This window comes from Typopeltis vanoorti, chromosome 5 (genome assembly GCF_054136105.1).
Source record: "Typopeltis vanoorti isolate ZY-2024b chromosome 5, IOZ_Tvanoo_1.0, whole genome shotgun sequence".
In the NCBI taxonomy this organism is placed as follows: Eukaryota; Metazoa; Arthropoda; class Arachnida; order Uropygi; family Thelyphonidae; genus Typopeltis; species Typopeltis vanoorti.
In genome coordinates this window covers 39848005-39870465 of record NC_143553.1, presented here as the reverse complement: position 1 = coordinate 39870465, position 22461 = coordinate 39848005, and the positions used below count along the sequence as shown (strand labels likewise).

The 22461-nt window shown below is 36.0% G+C and overlaps 1 protein-coding gene across 2 annotated transcripts in view; it reads right to left on the bottom strand.

The window, feature by feature from the left end:
• Positions 1–22461, bottom strand: part of LOC150106330 (protein regulator of cytokinesis 1-like) — a 253410-nt gene that overhangs the window by 10071 nt on the left and 220878 nt on the right. The gene's annotated exons all lie outside the window — the stretch shown is intronic.

Below are 22461 nucleotides of genomic sequence, written 5' to 3'. Positions count from 1 at the left end.
ATTGTTGAGGATTCCGATTTAGTAAAATTGCATAGTTCAGTACATAACTTAATCTGCGTAAAAAATATCACTTTCTTGTACACAACACACAAAAAAAAGTTTCACAAAATAACACAAAAAAAATTTTTTTTTAAAAATTTCTTTTGCTTCTTGGAAGCTAAACTTTTTTTGAATGCTTCTTCTCAGAGCTGCATTAGCAATAAAATTTTGTGGAATGGTGTATCATTCTGCTTAGCCCATTCTATACACATGTTAAAACTCAAATGCTTCTTCGTGTTTTACTTTTTTTTCTTAGAGTTCTTTATCATCATCATCGTCTGCTAATTCATTCTGTAGCGTCATATTTATAATTTAAGCATCTGATTTGATTTCTAATTCACTTTCGGTTCTGCCTGTAATCCATTCCGTACAATCTGTTTGTGAAATTTCAACATCTGGATTTATATTTTTAACCAAATTATGCCCGTTTTGAATATCCACTTTTGGTGTATCACTCTAGTTATCTTCGTAAATTCTAGAAGGCCACAGTTTTTTCCATGACGCTTGACAGCGGTGATTCATGCCGACAATACAGTACGTACTGTACAGTATAAAAAAGCAAACATGAACACACAATAAATCAAAATAGGCCTATAGTGTAACCATACAATCGACAGTATGAAAAAATATATATACTGTACTGTAATAATAATAAAATAAATAATAATAGTTAAAATAATAATTATCAAATAAAAATAATAGCACACAAAATAATAATACATAATAAATAAAACTTTTTTTTTTTCTTTCAAACCGCAGTTCGGATTACTGGAGGGTTTGGACTAAAGAGGTTCGGATTAGCGAGATACTACTGTAATATAATCCAGCATTTAAAATTCCCCTCAACCTTATATCTTGGATACCTCAAATTCAATTCTTAGCACGCAGTATCTGTCAAATCTGAATTTAAAATCAATTCCAAAAAAGATTACAAATATAACTTGGCCATCCTGGGACCCATAATTATTCAGAGGAATTTATATTCCATTTCTTATCAAAAACGATTTTATAAGTCCAAACAGCACTTTATAACAAAGATTCCTATTTTCCCAGACAAAAATGGCTACTAATGAACTATAACCTACCTACTAAAAAATAATAGGACACACCACAGAATACAGAAAAATGGATGTAACTATGCAATATTCAAATTCTGTGGTCAAGAAAGGAGTTTAGCATTACTCAGAACTCATTTCAATCTTGTGTGTCAGATGTCATTTGGAGAAAATGTCTATACATGTTAGTGAACAATTAAACATTCCAAGTCCATATATAGCCATTGCTGAAGAAATCCATCGGACAACATACTCAAGATATGACCAGAGAGACCAAATATAGTGACTAAGAGAAGATGAAATTCCTTGAAAAACTCATTTTACCATTGACCCTGAAAATGAGAGTTAAACTGTCGTGAGAGTTAACCAGACAGAATACTTGTGGGAAAAACTACAACAAAGAATTTGAAAGCATTGGCAATATGGCATTCTTTATTAGTGGAACATGTGAAAGCCTTAAAGGAGTAGAGCCAGATATTACCAATTTTATACTACAAAATATTAGAAAGTCTTCTACAATGCACTGAAGACATGAAAAGAACCCACTACGGTATTTTGTTTGTATCTGCATATGTGTCATACAACTTTGGGAGACTGCATGTAATGAACCTGTTCATGAAATAATTCAAATTGTATTTAAACATTCAAAATTGAAAGCAGTAATTTCAAACAAAACACCAGATAATTAATAAAATTTTCTATGGTGAAGGAATTTCACCAGTTTAATGTGTACTACATAAAATATTGGCAAAGCTGTGAGGACAATATGTTGGCTTAACATGAAGATTATAGTTAACTCTCTCTCTCTCTCTCTTATGGTAGTGAACTAAAAGTGAACCAATAGAGAATTTCATTTAGCAAGGCACTAATATTATTGGAGCTTTGGCTGAGACTTCTTTATTTAAGAGAGAGAGACAGAATTAACTTTACTGGTGTTTGTTATAGTGAGAGTTGACAGTATATTTTTATTAAATATTTTAAATATTTCAATACTCCACTTGTTTATAAAAAAAAAAAAGCTAGCAATAGCATTGGCAGAAAAGAGAAGATACAGAACTAGCAGCATAATGTTCTGAACAAATACAAAAATGAACTTTGTAAATATAAGATACCTGAAGACTTTGTTCCAATATTTGTGATTTATTTCAAATTTTATGTATTCTTCATTTAAAAGCACAATTTCCTTTTCTCTTTTTTTCTCTTAATTCTAGTAATTTCAATCTCTAAACAGGCATACCCACAGATGGGAGTTAAATTTTATCATCGAGTTTTACTTTGTTTTAATTTTACATTCTAAAAAGGAAAAAAAATCATGTAAACAAGATTTATATTATGGTAACATTCTAAAAGCACTGCTGCATCATGCTAAATTTCCTACCATAATTTTTGCATAATTTAATACTATTTATCAAGTGTTTCACAAATGTAACCATTTATTCATTTAAACTGTGTATATGCATATCAGAACTGTGTTCTACCTGGATGAAATGTAATAAAAATTTAGTATTTGAGATTTAAAAAAAAAAAATTTGTGGAGCATCTGAAATTTGATTTAAACAAGATTATCAAACTCCTGATATGTACCCTCAGTGGTTGTACAGGATATTATGATAACACTACATGAAAAAGGTATATTACTAACTTCTATCAGAAGTTAGTAATGTACCTACAATTTTCTTTGAAATTAATCTGTTATTTGATGAGCACAATGAGTGTAGGCTGAACAATCATTATGGGAACATTGATCAGATGGAGGAAAGGGAGCATAGCAAGAGAAGTGGGAGTTATACAATTGCTCAGGAATAATTACATGAAACAACATGTTTCAGAGGGGACAAGGGGGTATGAGGGTGTCGGATCTGATAGCATCAGGAGATGTATCCATAACCAAGATAGACAGTGACCACACAGGCTTGTTCTGGGAAGTTGCCAAACATGGAGTTCTCTGTCAAGGTGTTTATGTTCAACTATAAGGCTGGTGATTACTCAGGCATCATCTTGGAACAGTGCCATGGCTTGAGAAGCTACAAGGAAAGAATGTCAGTAGTGCATGGCAAGTGGTCAGAGATTGCTTGAGGGTACCGGTATCAGACTGCATACCAAAGGTCAGGAGGATAGACCAATTGGTATTGAGTGGATGAGTAAGGATATAAACCAAGAGTTGCAAAAAAAGAAAACATTGTGGAGGAAATATAAAGAAAATAGTGATCAGCATACTGATGAGCAGTACAAAGTGCAAACAAGATGGGTAACTAATATGGTAAGGAAGGCAAATCAGACTACAAGAGAAAGAGAGAGAGAATTAGCTAAACAGGCCAAAGTAAATCCAAAAGAGTTTTGTTATGTAGCAAGTTTATTTTTCACTTGGTTAGATATAATAAATTTAGTTTAATTCTTTATCCAAGTGTGAGCAAACAAAGTTTGCGCCTGAAAGTATCTTCAGGACTGGGGTAAGGTGGTACATCAGCGGGCAACTCGTTGCAAAGGTGGAGCAAGCTAACATCACTCCTATCTCAGTATCTCCCATAATGTGATAGGAGTGATGTTAGCTTGCTCCACCTTTGCAACGAGTTGCCCAGTGATGTATCACCTTACCCCAGTCCTGAACATACTTTCAGGTGCAAACTTTGTTTGCTCACACTTGGATAAAGGATTAAACTAAACTTATTATGATCATGCAGTAGTGGGACCAGATGACAAATCAGTCCATGTACTACGTGAATGTGCAACAATACTGGCATTTCCTCTGATGAAGTTGCTCAATCGAAGTCTCATCTCTTGTAGGGTTCCAAGGGAGTGGAAACAGGATAAGATAGTACCATTAAATACAGGTGGCTCCAAGACAGAGGTAGCAAACTACAGATCAATAAATATATTAGGAGTGGTTGCTAAAGTATTGGAAAAGTTGGTGAAAGGTAAAACACAACTGTGGGTGGAAAGGGATGCGTAACTCTATAACGGGCAGCACAGCTTTGTAAAGGGTAGGACCTCTCTTAGTAATATAATTTAGTTTAATCCTTTATCCAAGTGTAAGCAAACAAAGTTTGCACCTTTAGTATCTTCAGGACTGAGGCAACTTGTGTTAAAGGTGGACCAAGCTCTCATCACTACTTGTCTTAGTATTTCCAATAATGCAAAGCACATCTCCTTGTGGACATGTATAATGCTATGCATTAAGGGAAGGGCCACTACCCAGATCAGGTTCGACCTTTATTGAGGTCTTGTCAGTGGGAGCCAGACCCAGAGGTGGTGATACTAAGGTGGACGGCAACTAGTAAAGGTAAATATGACCTCTCCATTGCTTCCACCTTAGTATCACCACCTCTGGGTCTGTCTCCCACTGACGAAACCTCAATAAAGGTCGAAACCGTTCTGGGTAGTGGCCCTTCCCTTAATGCACAGCATTATACATGTCTGCAAGGAGATGTGTTTTGCATTATGGGAGATATAAGACAAGTAGTGATGAGAGCTTGGTCCACCTTTACCACGAGTTGCCTCAGTCCTGAAGATACTTCAGGAGTAAACTTTATTTGCTTACACTTGGATAAAGGATTAAAGTAAATTTATTATAGTCTACCAAGTGGGGAAAAACTTCCAACCTGTCTTAGTAACTTGTTCACATTTTATAATGAAGTGACAGCAGAATTGGATAAAGGCAATGGCTACACCACGATACTGCTTGACTTTGCCAAAGCATTTGACAGAATACCACATGGAAAACTATTACAAAAACTGGAGAGGATGGGAATGGATATGAGACTCATGGCATGGATAGGGGGATGGCTGATGACAGACACAAGAGAATAGTATATGGTGGAATGGAGTCTACGAGAATGATTGTGACTAGTGGAGTACCACAGGTTCGGTACTAGGGCCACTACTCTTTAATTTCAATATCAATGACATAGGGAAAGATTTAAGAGGGGGCAGGGATATTCAGTTATTTGCTGATGATGTAAAGCTGGGGAGAGCAACAGTTGATAAAAGGTGATGTAGATATCCTTCAGGATGATTTAAATAAGCTGGCATTGTGTGTAAAGGATAATGATTATCTATTTAATGTAGCAAAATATAATGGTTATGCACTTTGGGTTTAAAAGGTTGCATATGGTGTATCATATTGATGGTATTAATATGCAGGAAATTGAAGAGGCTAGGGACTTGGGGATAATGGTGGACAAAGAGTTAAAGTTCAGAGGAAGTTCATATAGCAAAAGTTGGTAAAACAGCTCAATGAATCACTTGGATGTTGAAAAACACACTAACAAATAAAGACAGGAAAGTTATTATCCCTCTTTATAAGGCTATGATTTGGCCATATCTTGCCTACTGCACACACGTGGTCACCTGGGTTTCTTGGAGACCAGGAGGTGGTTGAAAAGATTCAGAGACGAGTCAAGATGATGACAGGTCTGTGGAATACTATACAAGGATATGTTGAAGATTTGTGGGTTATAAAGTTTAGTTGATAGGCAGGAAATATGACAAAATATGACAAATAGAGAACTAGGGACCATCTGTGGAAGTTATGTAGGAGTGTGGTTAGTAGGGGTGGACCAAATTTTTTTGAATGGAGAGTAGTGAGTGAGTGGAATGGATTATCAGAATTTGGTTGCAAGTTCCATGACGGTAAATGGATTCAAGGAGAGGTATGACAGGATTTGTGTGTATGATGGTTCATTTGGGTCTCCTGCGATGAGTCTCCAAACTCCATGGAGATGCCATAAATAATAATATTTATCAAAACTCCAACATTATTAGATCTTATATTTCTGTATGCTTCTTATTATATCAGTCCATCAGATGTTAGTATTCCTCTGGGTCTTTTCCTGCTATCCTAGCAAACACTTATTTTGCTAACATTTCCTCTCCTACTCTGTACAAGTGACCACAGAGAGTAACTCTGCTAACACATTCCTAAATGCTAACAATTTCAAAGTCTTTTCTAGTATACTAATTTTCAATATGATAATGAAAGTGGGGAAAAATACCCAGAACTGAACAAAATAATAAGAAACAAAGTTAAGCCAAATGAATACTGAATGAACATGGAAAGATTGAAGAGGAACAACAAAGAAACAACTGGACTGGGCCTGACTCCCACTGATGAGACCTCAGCAATGGTTGAAACTGGTCTGGGTAGTGACCCTTCCCACAATGCATAGCATTATACATGTCCGTAAGGATATGTGCTTTGCATTATAGGATACTAAGGCAAGTGATGTAAAGTCATTAGCCTCTATATACAAGTAGCCCAGTTGTGAAGTTACTTCATGCACTAACTTTGTTGCTTACACTTGGATAAAGGATTAAACCAAGAATATAATTTCTTGGCATCTTTAATTTATAGTATAACCAAGTGGGGGGGGGGGAAGAAAAACACTTCATCTTTACAGTCCCTGCATTTCCCTTGATCCTAATGGCTTAGAGTCCAACTGAGAAAGAATGTGAGATCTGAGAGCACTGGATGTTTCTGTAGCTCTCAGATCTTATCACTGTAGGGAACTCTGAATCTCTATTTACTATGCACCTTTGGTAGGAATAAAATCTTATCTATTTTAATGTAAGCTCTAATGCACACAGTTCAGCAGCAAAGTTGTAACATTCTAGGGGAAATCTGAGCAGATATTATGCTGTCTGGTCAGATCTCAGTTGGGTCTTCTTTCTCTGATTTTGAACTATCAGTGTACACAGGCACAAAATCAGGGTATTCAGTTTTGTGAGCTTGAAAGAGCTGCTGGTTATTAACAAAAGAGGTGGGAAACACACCATGGTGAAACTGTATTTAGTGCTGTGCTATGTTGTCTACTCCAATATCTAGAGATTGTAAGAGAGCTTTTTGTACCACATAGGTGTGGTACAAAATTGTACCACACCTATGTGGTACAAAAAATTGTACCACATAGGTGTGGTACAATTTTTCCCACTGTGGACAAAAAACATTTGGCTACATGGGATAGTTTGGATATGAATTTTATTTTTGTAGCACATAATAGAGATAGCCATTGATGTCATAACAGCAAAGGTAATTTCATTTGCATCACCATATTGGCTAGGGACTGGCAGGGCCAGTCCCTAGCCAATGCGATGCATTGGCTGCTTAACACGGTAAGCAGGCAATGCATCGCATTGAGGCACCTTCTTCAAAGGGGGTGCTGAAGCGAATAGAAAAAATAAAATAAAAAACATTTTAATATTAGCATTTATTTAATGGGGATATGCACTAAATATATTATAATAAATATTGCAATTTTTAATGACATTTAGCAAAAACTGCACGTTTTTGCTAAATGTAGTATACATTTATCAAAACGCAAGCTCTATACTACATGTTTTGCTACATGTAGTGTAGAGCTTGTGGCAGCACTAGATCAGCTGGGCATTCGCCCAGGATGTCATATTACGGGGACACCATAACACTACCGAGTTTTTTTTTTTTTTTTTACATGCAGCACACATTTGCCAGTTAGGATGTGAGGAGTGCATGTGTACCTGGCTTAATCTATATTACGAAGTGATATTTGGGCATTGTTTGTAAATCATCGAATTGTTAATTGCCAAACACACAGTGAATTTTGTGTGTGTTTTGAATCTACTCACCTTAGTGTGAATACACTAAGGTGAGTAGATTCAAAATTTAACCTAAGACTTTACAAATCAAAGAAAAATGTATGCATGTCTTTAAGTATTTATTTTTTTATTTACATTTATTTTTTGTCTTAGCAAATTTTTTGTTCAATAGATTTCTTATTTCAGAATGGAACTCCTGGAACTGAATTATAAATAACTACTCTATTTAATTTTCTAATGGTTTAAAACTTTTCACAGAGAGTATTCAATATCTATTACTGAATTTTACCATTTGATTAAAGAAGTAAGCCATTAATATTGTTGCATCTTCCAAAGCAGATACTTCTAATTCCGGACTATTTCTTTACAATCTACAATCATTTGTTCAGCTGTCTGTTGACATTCTTCTTCTAGTTTTACAACTCTTTGAGGTTTTAGCTTCCAAGTTGACATTATTCTAAGTTTTAGAAATTCTTTTCTATATTTTCATCATATAACAATCATTTACATGTATGCAACAAAAGAGAAAGTTCAATAGTGTTAATTTTTTTTTTTCTTAAAAAATTCAAAATATGACGACTTTTACTGCTTCTGGAAATAACTTTTGTCTTGAAATACTAGACAATAATCTTCTCAGCTGGAGGTAAAGGCTAAAAGCTTAGATTACTCTCAATGCTACTGAGAAAGAAAGACCACTTCTTCAGAAGTCACACTAAAGGGCCTCAAGCAATAATGAATAATACATCAACTATGTCTTGTTTTGTTTTCAATTATATCCTAAATAGAAATACAGAGATTTCTTTTACAGTCTGATACAATATTTATGTCAAAATAATTTCTTAATTTATAATAATCACAATTTCACTTTTATTATCGAAAATGAATAAATTATTTGATGTAGTTAAAAAAGAAAGAAACATTTGAATTAAAAAAAAAATAGGTGCATACGCATTGCATTTAATGCAATGCGTATGCATTCAGCTTTTTTTTTTTGGGGGGGGGGAGGGGGGGGGGGGGAGGAAGAACCCTCTATTCAATCCTGCTGATGATGTTTGAAATAATTTATTTTCAAAACTATTCACAAGTCAATTGTTACAAATGTAAATCACTTGGGGAACATACTCATACATTTTAATGTAAAACCGTAGTAAAAGTATAGCTACTTTGCCACCTATCTAAACTAGCAGTAAATGTCTTTTCCAAATATGCAGTGATTTCTTCTTTGTACTAAAAGAAAATACCAGATAATGATAAGAATAATAATAAGAATAAAATACATAGTATTTTCTTTTTTCACTGAGTGGCGATTTCAGAATGAAGTGTGATTTATAATGTACTTTCTTTGTGTGTTTTTTGAGAAGAAAGTGTACGTGATTATTTTCTTGCTATTTTCGTCAACTGAATATCAGAAATAATGAAAATAACTGTAGTGGATTTGTAACGTTTATGACCTCTTGACTTAGAAGAGTGAACCCGTATTAACTGGAGTTTCCTCCATTAGGAAAATTCCAAGTCAACATTTTGGTTTTTTTCCAAGATATATACGCATCTATATACTTCATTTTGGAAGATGTGTTACAGAAAATATTGTGGAAATTATTTTCGTGCTAATTTTCATGCTTCTGTTAAACAACTGTTTTAAAATATTCTGGAAAAAAAAAAGCCATCAAGCAAAATTTATTGCAATAAATAAGGTTTGAACATTACTTTTTTTTTATTTTACCTTGCACTATTACAATGTATGGAAATATGCATGTCACGTTGTGCTTACAGATTTAGATATACTGCTGCTGTTTGAGAACACTTTCTGCTTTTATGAACAGGACATCTTAAATTGAATTATATTATTATTTCAAGGCAAATTTTAAAAAATTGCAAAATTATATTCAGCAGTATTTCAAATTGTCATTATTACTGTTATTTGTAGAGTGCTCATTTCAATAACAATAATAATGTTGTTTCTTTACTGTCGTAAAATAGTCTTGTGGATGGAAGCAACATAAACACACACACACACACACACACACACACACACACACACACACACACACAATGAAATTATCTGAGACATGTCCTATACGAAATTGATTAAAATTTTATGTTTGTTTTGAAGTACAGGCAGTCCCCAGGTTATGAACGAGATACGTTCCTGCGAACGTCTTTAAGTCAGATTTGTACGTAACTCGGATCCCTGATGAACAGGGCATATATGGTAATAATAACAACAATACTATAATGGCTCATATGTGGCAATAATAATATCCCTGTACTCTAATAATAAGTTGCAGAAACTATTGTGCTCTTTCTTTTAATTCAAACAAACAGAACATAAAAACAAACTCATACATGTGGGTTTGATTACATGCGAGGAAGAAACTAGTTCCCGAATTATTAATTTAATTATTTAAATAAATTAGTTCCAAAACTTTTTCAGTTCACGGCGCTCAAAGTCAGTTCCAGTGCGTAGTTGGTGCAGCTATTTCAATTATTTCAGTAAAAATATTGGAATATTTCATGATGCACAGATTGGGAATCATTGATTTAATTATTAATTATCTTTATGGGGAGCCTGTTCATAAGTATAGAACGCCGTAAGTCGGGTCGTCCATAACACCTGGGGACTGTCTGTATTCCCCCCCCCCATGACTACTCACAGTAACCGAATCATAAATATCTACTTTCTTCTAATTTCGTATTTCATGCTTTTCACAGTATTGTACACTTCATACTTGATATGATTAAAAGATTTTCATATTATTATTTATAAAGTGAAGTCGTCAAAGCAAGTCCTTAAGGCAATTTGTGAGGTATTCAACGAGATTTGATTTTGAACAAAAATAAAAATAACATAATCAAGACCTTCGACAACTTTTTTTTTTTTTTTTAAATATTTCAAATAATTATTTTGAATTACATTCTTCAAGAACAAATAAAGTGTATTGTTGAATAAGCAATTAGACAAAATTAGCACAAAAAATTAAAAAATGGTATTGGTTCTCCAAGGTAATACAATATTTAAGTGATGCAAGGATCTCTTATTGTTGTCCTGGCATTAAAAATTGTACAATAAAAGGAGAAAACAAAAATAAAAATAATTTCTATATTTTTAGTCTATTCAATATAACTAAAAGTCCAGATATCCAGCACAGAAAAAGGAACTGCATTTCTTGTTATTGGCAACTGAAATGCAGCTCCGATGGCAAAATAATCTGTTTAACCACGTCGCCGTCAACATGGATAAAATACACCACTCCTCTACACTTCGTATCCATCATATATTTCAATGTAATATCAATAACATTACAATTTTAATATGCTTCACGTCCATGATAACCTGGACGTTTTGACCGGTTGGGTGGTTAAGCGTTCTCTTCAGCATGAAGAATTATTACATCTTCTAATAGGCACGACAGCCAAATTGCACTTCTTATCCATGTTCTTTCAACAGATAACATGCATCACATCCAGATTTTGCTGGACATATATAGACATCCTGGCCATTTGGGAGGTTAATATATGTAATTTTCAAAGTACACAATTTTATATAAAAATTGTGTGTTCTGATTTTTTAACCTTTAAATTTAAGTACATTTTTAAAAAAAAAGGGGGAGCTCAACTTAAAATAGCATCGGGGCACACTGAAGAATGGTGAAGATTGAAATACAAAGGTGGTCTGAAAATTTCTCAGCCTAGCAATAAAAAAACGAATTTATAATTTCAAAATTATTTATTTTTCAATAATCTTCCTTAAGAGTAATACATTTATTCCAGCGACGCTCCAGCACCATTATCCCGTCCCAATAATGGTTCTCAGTAAAATCTGCAAAATACCCCTCTACAGCTGCAATCACCTCTTGATTCAAAGGAAAACACTGACCAGTGAGGAAAAGTTTTAGTTTTGGAAAGGGATAGAAATCAGAAGGAGCCAAATCTGGGGAATAGGGTGGATGTTCCAACAATTCATAGTACAGATCCCTAAATTTTCTCATTTCCAAAACACCTTTGTGGGCAGGTGCATTGTTCTGATGAAAGATGATTTTTTTTTTCTTCTGCAAACAGAGTCTTTTCTTACGAATTTTTTCATCTATCTGGTTAAAAGATCGGAATAATGTTCCTTGGTTATTGTTTTACCATTTTCAAGATAATTAATAAACAAAATGTCTTTAGCATCCCCAAACACCGATGCCATGACCTTTCCTGTTGATGGAACCGACTTTGTCCTCTGTATGTAATGGTGAATCCAAGTCTCATCTATAGTAATAAATCGACACACAAAATCAGTTTTATTCTTGTTAAAACGCTCCAAGCACTGTTCAGAGATTTTCATGTGAGTGCGTTTATGATCAGCACGGCTGATCATAAATATATCTAGAAATATGACTTCTCCATTACTTCCACCTTAGTATCACCACCTCTGGGTCTGGCTCCCACTGATGAGACCTCAAAAAGGTCGAAACTGGTCTGGGTAGTGGCCCTTCCCTTAATGCATAGTATTATACATGTCCACAAGGAGATGTGCTTTGCATTATGGGAGATACTAAGACAAGTGATGAGAGCTTAGTCCACCTTTACTAGGAGTTGCCTCAGTCCTGAAGATACTTCAGGTGCAAACTTTGTTTGCTTACAATTGGATAAAGGATTAAACTAAATTTATTATACAGTGGTACCTTGGATTGCGAGTAACTTGGTCTGTGAGTGTTTTGCAAGACGAGCAAAAATTTTAAAAAAATTTTAGTTTGATAAACGAGCGAGTTCTTGCAATATGAGTATTACCTATACGCTTTGTCTACCGAGCGTCACGTGATCACAAGCAGCTCGGGATTGTGGGTAATCATCTCGCATTCTCGTCTCAGTCGGCATACCTCATTTGTATAGGCAACATTCGTGCTAGCGTTGTGACCACGTGCATGTGCGTAAAGCATTTTTTTATTTTGTGTCCAAATGTAGTGACTGTTCTTTATTAAATGTACTATGATAATGGCCCCAATGAAGAAAAGGGAGGCGGTAAGAAGGAGATGATTACAGTGGAAGTTAAGAAGGAAATCATCAGGAAGCTCGAACAAGGTATGCAAGTGGTTGCCATCCCAAGATTTTATAAGAAGTCTACGTCAACGATTTGCACAGTATTAAAGAAGAAAGAACTACGGGGCTAGATATAGCAAAAGGAGTCACAAGAGTATCAAAGCAATGGCCACATATTCTGGAAGATGCAGAAAAGTTGCTTTTGGTGTGGATAAACAAGAAGCAACTAGCAGGTGATACTGTGACCAAGAACTTGATCTGTGAGAAGGCAAAGGCCTTGTAAGCCGACCCCGTAAGTAAACTGCCAGGTACGTCTACAGAAAACGAAGAAGGCTTCAAGGCGAGCAGGGGATGGTTTGATAACTTTAAGAGGAGAAGTGGCATCCATAGTGTTGTGAGGCACAGAGAGGCTGCGAGTTCAGACGCAAAGGCAGCCGAGGCATTCGTTGCAGAGTTCCAGAAGCTCATGGTTTCCGAGTGTTACCTGCCGCAGCAAGTTATTAATTGCAATGAGACGGTGTTTTTGGAAAAAGATGCCAAAGAGGACCTACATTACAGCAGAAGAGAATGCAATGCTTGGTCACAAGCCCATGAAAGACCATCTCACCCTCTTGCTGTGTGCTAATGCAAGCGGTGATTTCAAAGTCAAGCCTCTGCTCGTGTATCATTCTGAGAATCCACGAGCCTTCAAGAAATGCAAGGTGCAGAAGAGCCAGTTAAACGTTATGTGGAGGTCCAACAGCAAGGCTTGGGTCACTCGTATCTTGTTCGTTGAGTCGATTAACGAGGTCTTCGGTCTGCAGTGAAGAAATACCTTTTAGAAAAAAAATTGCCACTCAAAGTCTTGCTGGTTATGGATAATGCTCCTGCTTATCCTCCAGGCCTTGAGGACGACTTTCTGGAAGAATTCGAGTTCATTAAGGTCAAGTTCCTTCCTCCCAACACTACTCCATTACTCCAGCACATGGATCAGCAGGTCATTTCGAACTTTAAAAAGCTTTACACCATGGCACTATTTTAGCGATGCTTCGAGGTGAACGAAGGAACTAACCTTACCCTCTGAGAGTTTTGGAAAAATCATTTCCGCATCGTAAACTGCGTCAAGATCATCGATAAAGCCTGGGATGGGGTCACCAAGAGAACCCTTAATTCTGCTTGGAGAAAACTGTGGTCTTATTGCGTCGAGGGGTTTGCTCATGAACAGGAGCTCCCAGTTGTCAATGAAATTGTGTCCTTGGGGAAGACTATGGGACTGCAGGTGAATGAGGAATACATTCAAGAGCTGGTGGAGGAACATGGCCAGGAATTTACCACCGATGAACGGATGGATCTGCATCGCGAGCAACAGCAAGAGGTTAAGGAGGAGATCTTGTCTGAGGAGAAAAAGAAGGAGACATCCCTCTCCTCAAATGAGATTAGGGAGGTGTGTAAAATGTGGGAAACAGTGCAAAATTTTGTAGAAAAGCACCACCCGAGTAAGGCTGTGGCAGTGCGAGTGATGAATCTGTTTAACGACAATGCAATGTCATATTTCCGTGAAATCCTCAAACGGAGGCAAAAGCAAGTGTCATTGGATAGGTTCCTTGTTAAAGTCGCACAAAAAGAAAAAGTCAACAGATAGCAGTGATTCCGTTAGTGACAATGAAAGTTGTCCTACCCAATACAATTACTGTAATTGTAATGTAATTAATAAATTCAATTACTTTATGTATATTACATTTAAATAATAAAAATATAAAAAGGTATACGAAGGTATATGTATTTTGTATTAATCAATTTTATATGAATATTTTTTGAGTTTTGGAACGAATCATCTGAGTTTCTATTATTTCTTATGGGGAAATTCGCTTATATATGAGTACTTTGAATTACAAGCACGTTTCCGGAATGAATTATGCTCGCAAACCAAGGTACCATTGTACTTTTTCATTTGCAATTCTTCATTCAAAATATATCCTACATGTCCTTTTAAAATGACTACAGGCTCAGCAATTTCACGCACTTTGACTCGCCAGTCATCCAATACCATATCGTGCACTTGATCAAAATGAGTTCTTGTGATTTTTACACTTTTTAGACATCCTTCATGTGGATCATCTTCAAGGCTGATACGCCCATGTTTATACTCGGCAGCCCATTTCTCAATTGTCGAAAACGAAGGAGAAGAATGCCCATAAACTTTTATGAACTTAGAATGAATTTCTTTTGGCGGTAAACCTTCTTTTACAAAGAATTTTATAACTGCACGATACCCAATTTTATCTATTTCAAGGGATACAGACAGCTGTAAAAAAACGAAGTACTACTTGATAGAATGACTTGCAATTTCACATGGATGCTTATGACAGATGTACCAACTTAGAAAAAAAAATCTTGCTGGTAGTGTTGCCATCTATAGTCGAGTCCGAGAACTTTTCAGACCACCCTCATACTCCAGTTGCTATTCTTATGGCTTGAAGGTGAATAATCTAGCTATTACAGGGTACTCTTTGGCAAAAGCATAGACTTGGGAGCCATAATCAAGTTTGGATCTAATCAGTGCCCTGTACAATCAAAGCAAAGAACATTTGTCAGCACCCCAAGAGGTAGGATGTGAAGGTTATTCACTGCTTTATCTTGCAACTGATGTATGAGAGAGAGAGAGAGAGAGAGAGAGAGAGAGGAGGGCTAGTTTATTATCAAATACGAGCCCTAAGAACTTGGATGCTTGCACAAGTTTTACAAACATTCTTCTGTGAAAATCTATACCCATTTGCAAGCACCCATTTTGAAAGATGACCATTGGTTTGCTGCAGCTGTCTTTCTATGATTTTCATATTTTCATATTACATGAATAGACGATAGAAGTCATCCACATAGAGGACATTGGAAGTTATCTGGCTATTGAATAACTGTGACTGTGAGAAGTATGACTATTAACACAGAAACTTGTGGGACTTCCTCCTCTTGGAAATATGGTTTTGAAACAGCAATTCCCACTTGCACTTGGATAAAAGGTTCTTGTTAAGAAGAGGGAGATTTCTTTAGACAAAACTGCGTATGTCTTTTATAATACTCCAAATCTCCAAGCAGTGTCAGAAGATTTTTCCCATATCAAAGAAAAGGTTTTAGGAAGGCCCCCTCTAATGGATGCTTCCAGCAAGACTAGATGATCAGTTGTAAAATACAAGCAGAAGCTGAATTGTGTTCTTGAAAAGAAGGTTGTTTCTTGCCAGACTATAAAAACCAAGAGTTAACCATTCTTTTCAGAATCTGCACAGGTAGCTGGTCATTGCTGGTGTTTGGTCGATCCAGCACTTTTAAGCCGTGCCACCTCGTATGTGTCCCCTACAGGCACCGGGCTGCGTTTGCGGCCACATATTCTATGACGAATATTGGTGGTTTCGGTGTGTGTGTGTGTGTGTGTGTGTGTGTGTGCTACCATCTCCTCACATTTTGGCCATGAATTCAGGGACACCCTGTGTGTGTGTGTTTATTTATTACTAAGGCAAAGAGACATGCTGTCTCCTCTTTGCCTTCTGATAGTTGACACATTGCTCTGTTTTTAATATTTAGATCTCCTTTTCATTTTTACACCTTTGCTATGCTCGGGAATACACTGGGCAGTCTTCATTATGGTTAGAGCAATTCAGCATTTTGCTCTTTTGTCTTTATTTTCATTGTCTTTACACTGCCACATTGAGCACAGATGGTGGAGCTATGACAGGTAGTTTGAAAATTTGCAAACCAGGTGCTCATCCCTACTTGAGGATTGTTCTTATGGCTGTCACTCCTTGATCTTGAGTTCAGAGTAGATCACCTCATTGAGAACATCAAGGAGATACCACTCTGATATTATGCTTCTAGAAAAGTTTAAGGTTTTGTGGAGAGGAGCCATAACTGCCATAACCCTTGATAGATGTCACATGAAGTAATTTTTCTATTGTGCTACAGTTGCAATTCAATAAGAGTATCTCGTGAATGCAGTTTCTTTACAGATTTTGAAGATCTGCCAACCCTTCTGGATGAAGAAGGGTGACATTTTAACACGTTTTAACATTAGAACAGGATGCTCTCCTGTTCTATGCAGGATTAAAAACAGTGGCATATTTTTTGCAACTTCTGTTTTTTGGTTCTTCTTTTGATTTTCAGTTAATGTTTATATGATTTTTGCACATGGTTGGGGATTGTTAAGGACCCCTGATAACAAGAAGATAAAAAATTATACATTGTCAGGAGGAGTTTGATTCAGCACCAGAGCTCCTCATCTACCATGGATGGCCACTCTCTCTGGCAAGCAATGACTGTTCTCAGGAGTGGAATGCCAGGGTCACCATACTGGCATTACTGGCACAGCAAGCCTTGGGCCCTATTGCCAGACCATGGGAAGGAGACTTTGTGCAACACTGTTGACCTTTGCAAGCAACACCACTAGCTGACTGATCATGGCCAGGCTATCAAGGACCACCCATCTTGCCAAAGCAGAAGCAAAAAGGAGTGTCAGGCTATCAGGATTCCCCTTTTCAAGATGTCTACAGGTTACACCCATGTACTAGACATTCATAAGTGCAATTATAATGGCATATTTAAAAACTTACAAGGAGAAGGGAAAAGAGATGTAACTGCAAAGTATAAATAACCAACCAATAATAAACAGCTGCTGTATATATATATTTGGTAGCACATTAAAAACTATAAGGAAGGGCAAATCTAATGAACTAATAATGTTGTTCAGGTGATTCATTTAGGCATGGCAGGAATACATGTGGGTTGATGGAGTTGCAAATCATCTTGTAAAATTTATTATGCTTATGTGTATTTATTTCACTGTTTTATTTATATTTTGCTTTGTTTTCTAAGAATTTTACTTTGTTTAGTATCAGTATACATTCTACACAGTAATAGGAACATAATAATCTGACCATTATCAGAATTATCCACACTTTCACAAATCCCACATTCATTACTTTTTTTTTTTTTTGTCAACAACTCTTCTGTCTTATCAATAATAGATATCTCATATATGCTGATATTTTGTGGTAGATCATATAATACAAAGAAGTATTAATTGTTATTCAGGAATAGATAAATTTTTACTACGTCTGTTGTTTCCAAAGATTGAAATAAAAATGTTCCTATACTGTAAACAACATTCCAACTGCAACAGATGCTATAAGGCAGAAGCAAGAAAAAAACAAGTAGCTTTGTTTATCACTAAATACAGTATAAAGACAATTACAGTCTATGTACTATATTTAGCATTGGTATAATAGAGACAACTGGAATGACTCATAATAGAAAAACATTCCCCTCCCACAGATTATACTGAATGCATGCTAACAAAACAGATTGATTATACACTACACATAACAGCTAACTAAACACATTTGTCCTAATATCCTCTTTCAATTTTTCAGTTCCAGAAAGAAAACCGTATAACAGTAGCTGTTTATAATGCAGGCATTGTAATGGATATAGAAAACACACAATTTATATAAAGCAAAAATTAAGCAATGTAAAGCAAGAAGTTTATGCATCTATATTTATTTAAATTTGTTTGATTTCTGAGAGTTGCTGCAGATTCTAAAAACAGTCTTTCCTTTTTGAATTTACTATGGTGGAACAGTGTTTTCTACCAGGAGATCCTGTGGGTTGTATCCAATACACGGTCTGCAAGGGCAGATTGACCACAGCCATGATTGCAAATGTACGAATTCTAAACGGTCATCCTTAATATCACGGAATATAATCAAAAAATGAATATTATTCTCTGAAACTGCACGACCTACATCCTACAAAAAAAAAAGTTAAAAAACTTACTTAAAAAAGTATCTTCCTGGCCACCAGAAATGACAAAAAAACTCAAAACCCTTCAAGTTCTTGTCCCCATCCTGGATATATGGTTTACCTAAAATCTACAAACCTAATTCTCCCCACTAAGACCTATAGTAGATACCACTGATTCTCCATGCTACAAATTGTTAAAACAGTTGGCTAACTCTCTTATTCCTCTCACTAGACTTATGACATCCAATATAAAAAACTCTACCCACTTTAAAACCTTGATTAAAAATCTAACTTTAAATAATACAGATATAGTGGTAAGCCCTGACATCACCTCACTGTTTACCAATATTTCCTTACATGACACCTTAGATCTCTTTTTATTTAGCATCAATTCTAGTTATTTTTCTTGGAAGAACAAAATCTACAAACAGAGGGAACCACTATCGGTTTCCCCCTTCTCACCCCTTCTTGCCTGGAAAATTTTGAAAAACAAGCCATAGACTCAGCCTCCTCTCAAACCTTCTTTTAGCTAAGATATGTAGATGACGTGTTCTCCATTTGGCCTCATGACCAGACACAGAGTCCTTCCACAGTCGCCTCAATAGTCTACATCCAAGAATCCAGTTTATAATTGGAAAGGAATATAACAATAGTTTACACTTCCTAGACACCTTAGTAACACGCCTTCCTAATGGTAACCTTTGTTTCGCTGTATACTTACACAGGCAAATACATTCACAAACTTTCCCACCACCACCCCTCTCAACAATATGGCATGATCAAAACTAACCAACAGAGTCCATAATCTTTGTTCAAGTGGAAACTCTCTGTCAACCAAACTCAACAACACTTTCCTTTCCAATGGCTACAGTGATTACAGAATTTAAAAAAAATAACCAGTTCCTCCCCCCATTCCTTGGCCATCACTTCAGAAGGATTTCAGAAATACCATACCATCCTCTACATCCGTGGAACATCAGAAAAAATAGCCAAGTCTTTAATAAAGTACAACCTCTACACAGCCTTTAAGCCCCCACTGGAAACTACTCACATTTATCTTCTACCAAAGATCACCTCCTTCCTCTCTAAATGCCTTGTGGGGTATATAAAGTACCCTGCTCCTGCAAGCTGGCTTACTTCGAATAGACAAGCAGATCAGCAACCATCCATTTAGAAGAACACAAATCATACATCTGCAATCACAACTATTGTCAATCTAGCCTTGCAGACCATATATGGGATACAACTCACAGGATCTCCAGGAAGAAAACCACCATTGTAAATTCAAAAAGGAAAGACTGTTTTTCTATAGTGGCACTCAGAAATCAAATGAATTTAAATAAATATGGATGCATAAAATTTTCCAAAATTTGGGAAACAATAATTGTCAGACGTCACACTTGACATCCTAGGCCACCTACAAATGCCATAGAGGGGCACCACCTAGAGGACTTTAGAGTCACCCAAGTGTAGTGTGTGTGTGTTAAGAGAACTATTTGTAATCCCTGAAGATATCTCAGTGACTGAGACAAAATATTGGAAGCATTAAAATTAGTTTTTAATCCTTTCCTAGTGATGTAAATATTCAGTTAAACCTCCGACATGATAATAAAATAATATTAATTTTGTTACCATTTTTGTTCTGACTTTATTACATATAATAAGGGCAAGCATTGTTTCATGAAACTTTTGTTTCAGTTTACTGCATATGTAAGTGTAGTGGGTCACAATATTAAATGTATTTCTTATTGTGGATTGAGGCCAAAAAAGTTTGAAAACAATGGTTCATCTCATGGTTAAGGCCATGAGGCATATAGGTGAATTATGTCTTTCAGTTACACATGGTCTCGTCTTAAAATAGCTGGTTTTGCCTTTTCAGAATAGAAGAGGATTCCAAGTTGTTTCCCCCTTTTTGGGGATGGATAGCAGAAACATTTGTATGAATTGTTGCATTTAACTCAAAAAGTCGTTATAAACCTTCTATGCATATTAAGAAAAAAATTCAAATTTATATGTTGGAGCCAAACAGGCACATGCCATTCTTCAGATTGACGCTCACAGTGGAAACCATTGTTATCTCTTAAGAGAGTGAGTAGCAGTATGAGAAATACATAGTTACTGATGACATCAGACATTTTAGTCTCAAAAACACACTAACTTGATGGTAAGAGTAATAGTTTATCCAGATAAAATTCTTTGCTTATTTGTAATGCGCAATATATTTGGATTTGGTCACACGTGATTCAACCATAAGACTTGTCCTACATTAATTGGGAAAAGAGCTTAAGCACAACAGAAATTTCTTAAAAAAAGCAAAAAAAAAACTTCCTTTTGAAAGAATGGATAATTTTCATAGCAAAATATGGAATCCACAAATCATGTAGAAGTGTGTTTTGTACTTATTTTATGGGTGCTGTCTATTGCTAGCCTGTTGGGTGGGATGCTTAAGAATTAATGTCTCCCAAATAGTGGGAAGTTTAATACAACCATATTTATTAAGATTTGGCGAGTTTTTTAAAATTTACTGCTGATTCTAAAAAGTATTTGAATTGTATTTGTTGTGGTGGTAGTTTTCTTCCATTTGATTCTGTGCAAAGAATCAAAGGCCTGACTGATTATACTTATTGTGACAGATGTATTATGTTCTTCTAAGTGGATGTTAACATATCTCCCAGTTTGATCATAATATGATAAGTTATAAGAACAGGGAACGTTGTAAACAACTGGAAGAGAGAGAGAGAGAGATGGTAGAGAATCCTTGCAAGAGCAGATGAAGACAGCCAGCTTCAGATGAGGTTTAAATGTAGTGCAGAGACTGCTTTTTTTTTTTTTTTTTTTTTTTTTTAATGAGTTTTGGCTATTTTCTTTCTAAGGAGACCCAGATATAAGAAACAATTAATTTGTTGATCTTTTTGGAATTTTTTGGACAAGAAGGTCTGACGAATAAAGTAGAGTTCCGGTGTAAGTTTATGCTGAGTAGAATAGAGATTGAATGCTCTATTGACAAGGATTTTGATGACACCATATTGTTGAGAAGGGAGGATGATGGGGAAAGTGTGTATGTGTCTACCTATGTGGTTGGATTTTTTCTCTAAACCGAGAAAGAAAGGGTGGCCAACTCTAACCTCTTTTAAATTAGCCAAACGGTTAGCTAAATCCTTAACACCAATTACTGGCCATTCTTCATCTTATATAAAAAAATTCCACTCATATCAGATATTTAATCCAAAATTTAGTTTTCAATAATAATGGTATCATGGTAAGCTTGATGTCACCTCTCCTTTTACCAATATCCCTCTTTCTGAAACGTTAATTTTCCTAAAAAAAATGCCCCCCCCCCCCCCCATATCATCGATCGTTTTAATTTTACCACTCATTCTCGCTACTTCAACTGGAAAGACACCATTTATAAACAGCAATAGGTTCTCTCCCCCCTCCCCAGCCAATTATTATATGAAGCATTCTGAAAAATAAACTTTTGAAAACTCATCTCATCTTCCTTTTATCCTCTTTTACCTTACGGTGTTGAGGGTTTATTAATCAGACCTCAAACCGTTCACAGGATAAGGTAGTCAGCCCTATGCCCTGGTGTGTATCCTATGTCCTGTAGTGTTGAGTTCTCAAGGCTGGTTTGTCTGCTTTGAGGGATGAAAAATCCCAGGGTAAACTGGAGAAATACCCTACTATCCACGCCCAAGACCGGCTAACTTGGCTATGGCTGAGGAAGATCCTTCAGCTCCTCACATCACAGATGGGAATCGAAGCTAGGACACTCCTTCCACAGGCATATGGTTGCGAAGGGCACAGCCACTAGGCTAACCGTGCTTTTGAAAACATGTTCTCTATTTGACCACATGGCTGATAGAGACTCCTGCTTACATCTCAACAGACAGAATCCGATTCACTACACAAAAAAGAAAATAGCTAGATTTTCTAGATACTCTAATCATACATCTTCCCAATTCTCTTTCTTTCTCAGTTTACTGAAAAACCCACCCACACTAGTAGA